At 44.8% G+C, this 14,195-nt stretch overlaps 1 long non-coding RNA gene across 1 annotated transcript in view; it reads left to right on the top strand.

Annotated features, from left to right (window-relative positions):
• The window catches only part of LOC116869887, a 42,004-nt gene extending 38,356 nt beyond the window's left edge, over window positions 1-3,648 (top strand). The window contains exon 4 of the long non-coding RNA XR_004383129.1: window positions 3,099-3,648. This is a non-coding gene — a long non-coding RNA (uncharacterized LOC116869887). The remainder of the gene's footprint in view (window positions 1-3,098) is intronic.
• The last annotated feature ends 10,547 nt before the right edge of the window (window positions 3,649-14,195 follow it).

The following is a 14,195-nucleotide window of genomic DNA, read 5'->3' as shown; positions in this document are numbered from 1 at the left end:
AGGGCGAGCACCCGGAGAGCAGGAATTCTGTCTTGCTTACACTTGCATCTGTAGTTTTGAGGTTAGCCTTTGGAGCTTTGCAGACACTGTATGAGTCATTTTTGACTCCACGGCAGAGCTTCTCATACTCCAAAACCGGTCATTCCCACCCTCAGCCCCTGTGGCCTCTCTCCTTCTTCCCATTTCCTTTCTTTGCACCTCACAAGCCTGGGAACTCACCTGTCGGTCTGCTCTGCTCGGAAGTTGGTATAAAGCTCTGGGGATAAAGATGAGAGACTTTTACAGAAGAGAGGCTGGGAACACTTGGATATGAATGACTTGTGCGTCTGTCCCAGGAGGGGTATTCCAGGTGACAGGTGATAAGGACCTAAGCCCAGGTGCTAGTAATGGGAGGAAAGCAAGGATGGCTAGGGCGCAGGATGTTACAGGGAAGCATCCACAGAACTAGACCAGAGAGCTGGAGCGTCATCCTGACTAAAAGGAGGACTGCGTTGATTTATTCTGTGAACACGCACGTGGACTCCAAAGTTAATAACAGAGTTACCCACCCTGAACCCAAGCATACTACATGTCAGGCAGTATACTGCACTAAATGCATTTGGCATAAAAACATTTTTGAAATCACAGGCAATAACCCCCATGAGCTCACTGTGATCTATGTCTTCCAGATGAAGAAACTGAGGCACAGAGAAGATAGGTGACTTGCCTGATGCCACAGAGTTAGTGGCAGAACTGGGATTCAGACGCAAATCTGTACAGTGTTAGAGATCAAAACCGCCAAGCTATGGTGTATGTCGAAGTTTTCAAATACTGGGGCATCTGGGTGGCTCAGTCTAAGCAGCTGACTCTTGGTTTCAGATCGGGTCATGATCTTAGGGTTGTGAGATTGAGCCCTGCTTCTGGACACATGCTCAGCACGGAGTCAGCTTGAGATTCGCGCTCTCTCTCTCTCCCTTTGCCCCTCCCCCTGCTCATTCTCTCTTTCTGAAATAAATAAATAAGTCTTTAAAAAAAAGAATTTTTCAAATACTGATTTTTCTTGAGGGAAGAAAAATTAGCATCTGTCCTGGTGTCATAATTGTTTTGAAACTTTATTTGCCACCTTTCCCTCTCTCTGTCTCTCTCTCAACCTACTGTATTGTTTGGGTGGAAAAGAGAGAGGGGGAGAACAATGGTGTATAAGAGCCTATTTATGAGGAAACCTCCCAGTGTAATTGCTTTAGGTAACTTATGACTTATTAGCTAGTGATATCAGATAATGTTGTAGTAGTCAACAAATATTTTATAGTCAAAAAATATTTTGTGTACTTATTCTACTTAGACATCTACTCTAGACATTGAAAGAATCTTTGAGAAAGGCAAAAACCAATACAAACTTTGGGGCAAAGGGGGACTGGTAGAGTCTAGGAATGTTGAAAACTTTTCTCAGGCTCGCAAGCTCATCTGATTATCTCTTGGGCAGTGGCTCAAAAGACTCATTTATCTGTACTTGGACTGTGGGTGTCTGCTTATAACTTTGACATGTTAATGGGGTACCATTAGTTCCTTTCCTCAAACCCCATTCCTGGTCATTATTTTTTTTTAAGATTTTATTTATTTATTTATTTGTCAGAGAGAGAGAGAGAGAGAGAAAGAATGGACAAGCAGGCAGAGGGGCAGGCAGAGGCGGAGAGAGAAGCAGGCTCCCCGCTGAGCAAAGAGCCCGATGCGGGACTCGATTCCAGGATGCTGGGATCATGACCTGAGCCGAAGGCAGCAGCCCAACTGACTGAGCCACCCAGGCGTCCCCCTGATCCTTATTTTGCCATTCAATATTATGGTCATAGTTGATTTCTTATGAAGAAAGAAAGGAAACCTTTAAACAGGGATCAGAAACAGTAATGACATAGCCCTGCTTTTTGAGTTTATCCACGGACAGTTTTTCAAGGCTCCATTGAAAGACCTGGGTTCTTTCTTGGTGTGCATAGATGGTGAGCACTTGCCTTTTTTCCTACTTTTTTTGAAGTATAGTTGTCACACCATGTTATGTTAGTTTCAGATGTACAGCATAGTGATTCCCCAACTCTCTAGGTTATGCTATACTCACCACAGTGTAGCGACCACATCACCACACCTCGCTATTACAATGCCATGTTCTCTATTCCCTGGGCTGCACCTTTCATCCCTGTGATTAATTCCCCAGGTGAGCACTTTCTCACCTAAATCTGAAGAAGAAAATAAAGAAAACTTTTTGGGGAAAAAAAATTCTTCTTTGCCATGATTCAAGGAAGAAGAAAGCCATTAGCAAATATTGTATTTAAGTGCATTACCATGTTCAAAGCAAAGAAATAAGATTTTTAGTTATACTTCTTAAAAAGTGTGATCATTTTATATTGTTTTAAGTGGTAATTTGCAAGATTCACTTTCACTGGATTTTACAATTAGAAAATAGAGTGGAATAAATCATGTCTTTTCAGGATGAAACAAGCAGACTTTATTAAAAGTCTCTTATGCTTTGGTTATTTTGGGATGAGAGATTTTAACCCTGTTCTTGGGAAAATAAATATAGTTCATGCTCTGTGCTGAATGACAGGGGCTCTGACATTTTGCCTTCAGCCATGGCCACACCCTGATAAATATCAATCTGATTTTATGTCTTCTTCTCCAGGCCCACCGTGCGAAGAACTGACCTAAGATTCAGCAAGCCCGAGACCCATTCGGCTTTTGGTGGTGATACAGGCAGCCACGAGAAATCCAAACTGGTGATGGCTCACACGCTCTGCTTATGTCCCGCCCCTCGCCACCCCTGGTACAGAGCGCTAGCATTTCGGAAGTCCCCGTGAGACTCTTCAACCTTCTGGAAGGCAAAAATGGCAGGCGCCCTCTGTACGGGATGGGTTACAACAAAATCCAAATGCTTAAGTGCAAGCCAGAGCAACTTAAAATTAAAATGATAGATCCTTTTGTAGGATTTTGTAGGATTTGTTTTGTAGGATTTTGTAGGATTTGTTCAGGCTCTAAAAAGGGAATATATACATAATGCTAAAATTATCAGCTTCAGGCCATTCTCCCAAGAATAGGAATTTGTCTTTATTTATTTATTTTTTTCCCCCGGGGAGAAGATTTTATGGCTGCAATTTGGATACTGCAAAAAGGAGGAGCCTCTGAGAGCTCTGGATTACCCTCTGGCCCTAACCCCGCATTCCTGACGTGGCCCTCCCCAGCCAAGGAGGAACCAAGAAAGGTCGGCTGTCCTGCAGCTGCGGCCCGAGCCCGCGCGATGGCGCTGTAGAGAGCCAGCCCGCCCTACCTCAAACGCGCCTGGCTGGAGACATCCGCCCGCACCAGCTTGGCCACGAAGCCTTCATTTTCTTCCAGTTAACCCGTGGGTCCCTAAATGCCTTTATTAGTTAAAATCCGCCCCCTCCAACTACCCTTAAATTACACAAGAACCTGAGGGGTTTTCTCAGGATTTTTGCTTCCAAACCTTAAGACTTGGAAAGTTGTCTCCCTCCGCCACCACCGGTGCTCCTGACCCTGACATTTTGGGGTCACTGCGGAGTTTACCGACCACATACAGGGCCTCTCCGACGTTTGTTCGCTGGGACGGACATGCCTTAGGTGGTTCAGAGCATTCACGGCCCTCAGGTTCCCCGCAGTGGGCTCCTAAGGGGCAACACTCTCAGCTTACATTCCCTCGGCCACTGTCCCCGGCGCAGAGCCTCCCACCTCGGCAGCTGGCACCTACAACAATGACTTAGATTACTTTATTATCATTACTTTTTAAAAAACAAACAATTTTACATATGTAAAAGTAAATGTTATGTAAATATGACTTAAAGGACAATAAAATGAATAAGCAAGTACCTACTTTTTTTTTTTAAAGGTTTATTTATTTGACAGACAGAGATCACAAGCAGGCAGAGAGGCAGACAGAGAGTGGGGGAAGCAGGTTCCCCGCTGAGCAGAGAGCCCCATGCGGGGCTCCATCCTAGGACCCCAAAACCATGACCTGAGCTGAAGGCAGAGGCTTAACCCACTGAGCCACCCAGGTGCCCCCCTGCCATCTAACTTAACAAACACTAATACACCTTTAAAGACCTGTGTGTCCCTTCCCATCATATGACTTTTCTGAATATTCCATTAAAATTCAACCACTTCAGTATGTGTCCCCAAATAATTTTTACTTGGCATGTTTTTATACTTAGGTTGAGTGATATTCTGTGACCTTTTTTCCACTCCCTCAACTTCTGATTATGAAATGTATATACCTTGATTGGGTACCTATAGTTAACTATTTTTTAATGGGTAGTAAAATGTGTAAATGCACAGTTTTACACAGTACATTTTCTAAAGTCGGCTGTTTTAATTTAGGTTCCATTCTCTCTCTGTTATTTTTGTCGAGCATGCTTTTTAACCCTATGAGTCAGACAGGATGGTTATTGTTATTGTTATTGTTTTATATAGTCATTGTTTGTCTAATTGGCCAAAGTTTACCATTTTCGTTGCTCCCCATTTCCCGTTACATTTCAGGCCTTCCTTCCTTCTGGAGTCATTGCCCTTCTAAAAGAAATGCAACTTTTGGAAATTCCTTTTAGTAATCTCTGTTCACAGCAAAGTGTGTGTGTGTGTGTGTGTGTGTGTGTGTGTGTGTGAAATGTCTTTATTTTACTCTAAGAGTTGAAATAGAGGTTTCAATTTGTAGTTATCTTTTTTTGCAATGTGTTGATGATATGATTTCATCATTTTCTGGTTTATGTTGCTGTTATTGAGAAATCAGTTGTCAGTTGTTATTCCTTTATAGGTGATATATCTATTTTTATTTTTCTTTTGTGTTAAGCAGCTTCATGATGTTATTCTGTGTATAGGTTTTCTTTTATTTAGCTTGTTTGAGACATGTGGTATTTACTAAATCAGTGGTACTAATATCTTTCATAAACTCTGGGACATAAGCAGATATTGTGTATTTTGAAATTATGACACATCCCCATTTTCTCATTCAAGAAACCCAATTACAAATATAGGAGGTCTTTTTACTCTATTCTTTATGCCTAGTGAGTCTATCTTTCATCCTTTCCATTTCATTCCTTATTTGTCCACATCTATCTTTCAGTTCACTAATTCTTTCTTCATCTATATCTAATCTGTTTAACCTCTTCACTGACTTTTCAAAACTATTTGGTCACTTTCGAATGACTCTTCTATATCATTCAGGGTTTGATTCAATTTTTACTTCTTCAAAGATTTTGCACTGGACACCTGGGTGGCTCAGTAGTTTAAGTGGCTGCCTTCACCTCAGGTCATGATCCTAGGGTCTTGGGAATCCTTGCTCAGCAGGGAGCCTGCTTCTCTCTCTGCCTGCTGCTCCCCCTTCTTGTGAGTGCACTCCCTCTCTGACAAATAAATAAATAAAATCTTTTAAAAATAAAAAAAAAAACAAAGATTTTACACTTTGTTATTTTGTATTATATATCTCATAATGCTGACATTTGAAACTATGGGCGATAAGATCGATTGCTTGGTGTTTCTGCTTGTTCTCAGCCATGATGTTTTGTTTCCTCTTATGTCTCGCAGTTTGGAGGGGCTTATATTAGGCTGATTGTAATCAGGGAGAATTCTGACAGGCATGAGATGATATTTGTTTTTTTTTTTTCCGCCAGGGCAAATTTATGTTTACTTCTTCCTGCATTGAGGGTTCTCATCATTTTGGGCCACTTTATATAGCTTTCCCCTACTCGGTAAGTGTGGGTAGACTAAATTCCATTCCCAAATCCTATAGTACTGGAGAGTTGTTTTCTTCTGCCCAGAGATGAGATGGAGATAGATAGGTTAGCTTCCTGTCTCCTGTTGAAGGCAGATGTCATCTTCTATTCACCTTCTCACAAGTGACCCCATTTATGTAAGGTCTCAGCTCAGTTGTCCAGGTTGCACGGACCCAAATCTGGTCTCTAGATCCTTCTAGAATATCAATATCAGCATTTGACCCTGAGGAAGCATAAGCCTCTGCATTTGCTCATCATTCTGCTATCAGCAGCTAGTTGGGTTTTTTGTTGCTATAGGGCAAGGTTGGTCAGTGTAGTAGGGAGAGAAAGGACACATTTGAACATTTTCCTTAGTCTCTGACAATCTCAGTAATGCATTTAAAAGTGTGTTTGTTGTATCACTCAGTATCAGGGAAATACAAATCAAAACCACAATGAGATACCACCTCACACCAGTCAGAATGGCTAAAATGAACAAATCAGGAAATGACAGATTTTGGCGAGGGTTCAGAGAAAGGGAACCCTCTTACACTGTTGGTGGGAATGCAAGCTGGTGCAGCCACTCTAGAAAACAGTATGGAGTTTCCTCAAAAAGTTGAAAATAGAGCTACCCTATGACCCAGCAATTTTGTACTCTGGGTATTTACCCCAAAGATACAGATGCAGTGAAAAGAAGGGACACCTGCACCTAAATGTTTATAGCAGCAATGTCCACAATAGCCAAACTACTGAAAGAGCCCAGATGTCCATCAACAGATGGATAAAGAAGATGTGGTGTGTGTGTATGTATATGTATATATATATAATGAAATATTACTCAGCCACCAAAACATGAAATCTTGCCGTTTGCAATGATGTGGTTGGAACTAAGAGGGTATTCTGCTAAGCGAAACAAGTCAATCAGAGAAAGACATATCCTATGATCTCACTGATATGTGGAATTTAAGAAACAAGGCAGAGGATCGTAGGGGAAGAGAGGAAAAAATGAAACCAGACAAACCATGAGAGACCCCTAATCTTAGGAAAAAAAACTGAAGGTTGCTGTTGGGGGGGGGGTAACTGGGTGATGGACATTGGGGAGGGTATGTGTTATGATGAGCACTGGGTGTTATATAAAACTGACGAATCACAGACCTGCACCCCTGAAACCAATAATACATTACTTATTAATTAATTGAATTTAATTTTTTAAAAAGTGTGTCTGTTGTGATTTTTCTGGCTCCTAGAAGTTTTGCTGTAGGAGAGCTCTTCAGAAATCTTATCTGCCACAGAGCAGGAAATGAAAGTCTAGGTCGGGTTTTGAACCTCAACCAGAAACTTGGCAAAAGAATCCTCAACCCCCCCAAAATTAGGTCTTTGTTGAGTGGGATGCCTCAGTTCAGACTTCTCCTTTTTCCACTATGAACCCCCTCACGGGTCTTTGAGGGTCATTTTTTAAAAAATGGCCTCTGTTCAGTGTTGCTTTCCCCCCATGCCGGCCCCCTGAGCAGAATTCCCTAACATGAGTGGTTCTGAGCACAAAGTCTGAAAAAGGCTGCTTTGGTTTGAGCCTCAGCTCTGCCCTTGCAGTGGTGGGACCCTGGTCAAGTTACTTCAACTTTGTAAGTCTCATCTGTAAAATGGACATAATAATAAAATTTTTCATACCGCCAGCTCATGCTAGGGGAAATCAGACAAAATACAGTTCTTCCAACAGTGATAGAGGAATTCAAGTGATACATGATCAGATTCCTAATAAACCTCATCCTTAATACATTTTAATGAAACAAATGACTGCATGAATTTAATTTCAAAGCATCCACCCCACTTTATGGAAAGAAACAGAGGTAAAGAGAGATCAGACATACCAGTCCGAGTTGGGATCAGCCTCAGGACCATTGTGGATCCCAGACAGTGTTTCAGACTGTTTCTGGACCTCAGGAAAAAATATTATAGTATGACTGGACTAAAAGTTTATTGGAATTTTGTGCATCAGGTGGGGTAACTATGGAAGCCAGACTCCCTTTTTCATAGATGGGGAAACCGAGCCTCAAACAGTTTGATCAGCTTGTTCAAGGCTACTCTGTCAATTACTGGAAGAACTGGGACTGAACTCAGGACTTGGTACTGCCCTCTGCTGTCTCCCTTAGGTCTCCACAGTGGCAGATTCTCCATCTTCTCCTTTGTTCATTAGGCACTATACACGTAACCCATTTGGCGAGAAAAAGAATGTGATATATTAGTATAAATTATTCTAATCTTATATGGCCCATGTATGTTCTTATGTCATTGTAATCAGATTCCCAAATGAATTTGTGTTTCCTTTTCCCTGGAGTGTTTCATATTTTCATGGAGATACTGTGCTTGTTGGATTCATTGGGATTGCACTAATTCCAATTGTAATAAAACCATGTAAGCAAAAGGGGCGATGCATTGCCTTGCATGACTGAAGAACTGAAGAAATTTCAGCTTCAGGCAAGGATGGTTCCAGGTGTTCAAAGGATGTCATTAGGAAGTTGTCTCTTTATGCAGCGAGGACAAGCTTCCTTATCAGTTTCTCCTGCAGGTCAATGCTCTCTAAGTCCTGGCACTTGGCTGATTTACAAGAAGCAATTTACAAGAAGCAAGACTAGTGTCCTCTCTCCCAGGAGATCAGTGAATTCCTGAGCATAATCTCATTGCCTGGCTTGATTTGTCTCCCCAGTGGAACCGTGACCGATCAGGTCTGTCAGGTGCCACTCCTGGGTACTGAGGGACTGTCACCCCTATCAAGGTCACATGGCTTGGTGAAAGGCCATGATTCCCAAAGGAAAATCAGGGTGTTGCCATCAGAAGAAACAGAAACTGATGTGGGACAGGCAAAGGTGACCGTTTGTGACCCTTGCCATCCTAATAGCCCCGTGGGTGACCATGGCATTCTTCATCATTACCCCAATCCTCCAGAGAGGAACCAGAGGCTCTGGGTTCAAATCCCACATCTGCTTCTCTATAGCTGTGACCCTCGGGCAAGTGTCTTCATCTAACGCTGCCTCAGTTTCCTCAGATGTGAGGTAGAGACAACAAAGATGCTTTGGATCTAAAGGATTAAAGGACCTAATAATACCTGTAAAGAATGTAATCAGCCACTGGCATATATTAAGTATTCAATACATGTTAGCGATTATTGCTTGTTACTATAACTAGCATTGCTAAAAAAGCGAACATTTAATTTAGATAATTAAGTTTCCCCTCAGTGTATTTCCTTAGAATACATTTCTGTGGTGGAATTTTCTGGCCAAAGCTCCGGCTGTGTTTCCAGCTCCTGTTACTTGCTGCCAGGGCACTCTGGGCAGCACAGAGCCACCAGTGTCGCCGCAGAGTGACCTTGTGCAGTTGTGATCCTAGTGATCTCACTGGCGATCACTGCCTGGAGAAGCACTCTCTTTTCAGGGCAAACAGACTCTTTTCAGAGCCCAAAGGGGATGGGGAAGACTGGCTGCTGCCTGCACCCCCCCCCCCCCCCGCCCAGTCGCCTCTGCCTTCCTGCCCCAGAGCTGCTTGGGCATGCGAGGTGTCTCTCCTCTGCCCCTATCTTGCTCCCTTTTCCTGGGCTTCAGGAAGGTCCTCTTGGGACCTGTGCCTAGTTCCCTCTCCCATGCTCTCCAGCTGCCATAACCACTCCAAATACCTTGACACTTTTTGTACATGGAGCAATGTTAACTTTCTTTCTTCCACCCAAACTAGGTGTGGGACCTACCTTTGCAAGACCAAAGAGAACTAACTTCCCGAATCCCAATCAGGCCCCACGATCTTAAGAAAAATGTTGTCTTGCCTTAGATGCGACTGCGGTCATTTCCTGTTTCTTCTTTTATCAGCAATTCCTGCTTCCCTGCTGGTGCTGAGTGTGTTTTCATTTTAAGTCTTTCAGCAATGAGGCTTTAAAACTCAGCAACGGGGGCGCCTGGGTAGCTCAGTGGGTTAAGCCTCTGTCTTCAGCTCAGGTCATGATCTCAGGGTCCTGGAATCGAGCCCCGCATCAGGCTCTCTGCTTGGCAGGGAGCCTGCTTCCCCCTCTCTCTGCCTGACTCTGTGCCTACTTGTGATCTCTCTCTCTCTCAAATAAATAAATAAAATTTTAAAAAAAATTAAAACAAAAACAAAAACAAAAACAAAAACAACTCGGCAATGTCAGAGGGAGCTCAGTGCTCTAGGACCTAAAGAGCTAGAATAAGGTCCTGGCCCTTGAAGTGCTAACAGTTTTGGTTGGAAGGCGCAATTAAGATCCTTGGCACATGGGAGGCCAAGTTTCTGCAGGGAAGTTGGGCTTCCAGAACCTGGGAAGACAGCGAGGAGTCTTCTCCTTGAACTTCTCGTCCTTTAACCCCCTTGTGGGAAGAGGCAGCATCCCCCTGCTGGTGAGAGAATCTACCGCTCCCACATTTAGAGCTGGTGACTTCAGAGACCCTGCAGTGTGGCATCTGCTTCCTGCATTGAGGGATTCTGGGCTCCAGCAACCCCATGCAGATGGCAGGATGAGGCTCTAAAGGCAGATGCTCTTCCCTGTCCACCTGCCATGCTTGAGGCAGCAGCAGCCTGCTGGGCATGAGGGAGGAGGAGCCAAGTTCATGATGCCTGAATGCATCCCAGAGGCATCAGTAAAAATAAGGAAGACAGCTCTCTGGGGCATTTCTCCTGGGGCTGCCTGTGGTCCCCAGACTACAACCTCCATCAAAAGCCAGGGGCCAGTTTTAGCAAGCACAGGAGCAGAAGAGAAACCAGGGAGTGAGAGTGCTGACTAAGCAAATATCACGCTGAAGACAGTCACGTGTTCATGCACCCCCCCCACACACACACCCTTGGTGTGCACAGGGCTGCACACTCGCCACAGGGAAGCTTGTCTTGTTGAGAGCCAGACTGCAGCCTGTGACCCAGCCTGGGACCCTGGGCCGCATGCAGGAGGGAGCAGACCTCACTCCTCCTGGGGTGGGGGCTCCCCACACTGACATATCTTAGACTAGTCTTGCTTTCATGAAGCCAACAGTCTAGTGACGGAGATGAACATTGATCAGATGGCTCCAGTGTTTGAAATGTGTATGAAAATGTCCTCCAGTGTTTCTCAAGTAAACACAGTATCACAGAGATGTTTTTTAAGAGAGTGAGCACGTGCATGCCCATGACGGGGGCGGGCAGAGGGAGAGAATGTGGGGCATGATCCTACCACCCTGAGATTACGACCGGAGCTGAAATCAAGACTTGGGAACTTAATTGAGTGAACCATCCAGGCGCTGCACACTGAGAATTTTTTTTTAAAGGCAGAAGTACAGGGCATAGGACAGGACATCCAACCCATCCAAGGGGTCGTGGACGGCTTCCTTAAGTGACATGGGAGGTGGCTTGGGCGATGAAATGGGGCAAACATTGCTGCTGGAAGGAGCTGCCCCTGCACCAGGACTAGAAGTGAGAAGTCTGGTATGGCTGGAATGTAGACACGGAGTAGCCAGAAAGTCTGTTTAGGAGACAGGGTCACATGCTGTACCTCACAGACCAGCTCAAGGATTCTGGACATTTCCTAAGAGCCATGAGAAACCCCGTAAAGACGAATAGGCCTCAAGAGTGGCATGAGGTGTGTGTGTTTGTGTGCGTACGTGTGTGTGTGCACACTTAAAGAGTGCTCTAAGCAATCTATAGAAAATGGGTTTTAAGGGACAGGCACACATAAGGGAAAATTATCTAGGTGGTTGTTGCAATAATCTAGGCGAAAGAAGGCGGTGTCCTGGATGAGCATGGTAGAACTATGGATGGAAATAACGGGCAAATGAAACAAAGGGAGAAGGTGGAATCAGCAAGGCATGAATCTTGATTGTGGGCAGTCCAGGTGAGGCCTAGGTTCAGGGCCTGACATTGGAGGAATGTTCCTGCCATTTACTGAGATAAGGGGTGGTGAGGTGGCTGTGGGTAGGGGGACGAACTCAGGTGATGAGGTGTTGGATCGGAGGTGCCTGGAAGACAGTCAAGTAAACAATGATCAGCAACTTTGAGAGATCCCAGAGGCAGAGTCTGATAGGGAAATAGTGCCACAAAAGAAAGCCAGACGCAGTGAAAACAACAGATACCAGACCTCAAGCCTTGACTGCAGCACTGAGGCAGGGCAGAGCAAACCAGCCCCTTCTTGCTTGCGTGGAGCCTGCTCTGGGTTAGGCAGGGAAACTAAGGCAGCAAGTACAGCTGAATAATGCAGGGCTAGAGGTGCTGGGCATGCCCCCAGAAAGTCTATGTGTAACTCCTGACCCCACAGAGTTACCTACTAATAAGCTAGTGTTGACCGGAAGCCTTACTCATAACATATAAAGTCCATTAATACATATTTTCTCTAGGCATTTACTGTATTCTTACAATAATACATTTTTCTTAAAATGTTCAGGGTTTCCAGGCTACTTGGGTCACCTGTGAGTTTCTGCAAATTTTTGTAAATCCCTCAAAATTTTTCCAATATATTTATGAAAAAAAAAATCCACATGTAAGTGGTTCAAGCCCACGTCATTCACAGGTCAAGTGTACTTGGCTGAGGAATTTGCATATGAGCAATTGTGAATGGAGAACTATACAGAGACGCCAAGAATCCTAGTGGAGAAAGCCAATCTCTTGGGCAGCAGCAGGCTGACACCTGGGCAAGGCGGCTGGTGTGAGATCACTGGAGACTTTATCCCTGCGCATCAGGCTGATTATGGCTTCTCAGTGCCGGCACATCTGGCTCCGCGGCCAATGTGTGGGATGTGCCAGCAAGGCTAAGAGACCTCTGTGGAAAATAGCCTCAAACCCACTGATCTCAGTAGGAGGAGAAAAAAGAAAGGTTTCACGTTGAAGAAAGAACTACAAATGTAAATGCAACTGCTCTGCCTGCTGACATCACAGCAGAGGCCTTTGTACAACTTCTGTCTTAACTTGGCATGATTATGAGATCCTCAGACAGAACTTATGCTCAAGTTTTACGATGATAAACCAAGGGAATCTTAAAGCAGATGGCATTACAGTTACTTGAAGATGGAATCTGGATTGCGCAATAAGGCTTTTGGATGAAGATGAAATTAGAAGCTAGAAATCACATACTGAGGTAGCTCAGCTTCAATGGAAGCAGATGAGAGGGCATCAGAAAGGAAGAGGTGTGAGCGCCACAGGAAGGAGCTGGCTCCGGAATGACGGCAGCGGGGCTGGTGGAATGCTCGTGGGAGGCCCACCTGGGAGTGCTCATCATCACAACGCTTCACCCTGTGGATTCTGAGGATGGTCCACTGTGCTGATCAAGGTCAGAGAAAACCTTGGAGATTGTTCAAGCTGGGGCCAGCCAGAAAGCTCCTTCTCTTGGAGAGACATCCAGATGTCTTGAGGAAGCTATCTGTACTCAAACCTTTGATGGAAGGTGGCTTGGTGACCATCAAATCCCTGTTTAAACATGGGGTGGGACTACAGATGGCCAGGCTGAGAAGACCCAAGCGGGGAGGGGAACATCTGCAAGAAGGGCAGTCTTTCTTCAGTGTCCTGAGGCCAGTGGAGGCCTTTAGTGTTCAACTCTCATCTTCGCTCCCAAAGGCGAGGCTTTCTAAAAAGTAAGGCATTTCCAGAGCACTCGAGCACATCCAGGATGAATGCTCAAGAAGCCACAACTAACCTGGCATGGAAAGAATCTAGACATGGAGAGATACTCGGAAAATGAGAAGATGGGGAGATTTTGAGGATGCTTCTGAAAAAGATGCTAAAGAATGCAGTCCCTAAAGAAACTGAAGAAGGCAGTTCCAAAAAGTGACGAGAACAGTCTCGAAAGAGTACCTCAAAAACGACTCTGAAGAAAATGACTTTGAAAAAAATCTGAAGTTGACCCTGAAAATCTGAAGAGGAAGATGTCTTGGAAAGAGAATCTGAAGATTGTTCTGAAAAGGAGTTTGAAGAGGGCTCCAAAAAAAATAACTAGAAGAAAACGGTGTTGAAAAAAAGTTAGGAAGGAATTGTCCTGAAAGCTGAGCATCTGGGGATGATGGCAGCTCTAAGGGAGTGTCTGGGGCTGGTGGGGAGGCTGTGGGGATGCAGATGAGGAGGAAGGAGCTGCACACAGAGAAGCATGATGATTCACCAGATGGAAAACAGGAGGAAGAGAAGGCAGATGGAAAAGGGTCTGGAGATGCTGAGAAAGAGGGAGGCAAAGCAGGGGACAGGCTACTCAAGGATGAGGATATCAGCCTGAAGGAGTATGACAAGGAGAGTCGGGACAAGCTGGGTGGCCAGTCAGACGAGGGGATGGTGGGTGGCCCTGGGGACCTTAAGGAAGGATGGCCTCTGTGCACAGGCCGTGGCTCTATCCTTGGAAGTGATGATGATGAGGAGGAGAAGATTTAACCCTTTAAGCCTGCTTTTAGGGAGATCCCTGCTGCTACAGGAGCCTCTACTCAGAGTAATTACCAGTAATGTCAAGTGAACACATGCTCAGGGAGAGGACGCCATCGG

This window comes from Lontra canadensis, unplaced genomic scaffold, assembly GCF_010015895.1.
Source record: "Lontra canadensis isolate GAN:19392208 unplaced genomic scaffold, GSC_riverotter_1.0 scaffold21, whole genome shotgun sequence".
NCBI classification, from domain to species: domain Eukaryota; kingdom Metazoa; phylum Chordata; class Mammalia; order Carnivora; family Mustelidae; genus Lontra; species Lontra canadensis.
The sequence above is the reverse complement of the archived record's forward strand: the minus strand, read 5'-3'. Positions and strand labels throughout refer to the sequence as shown.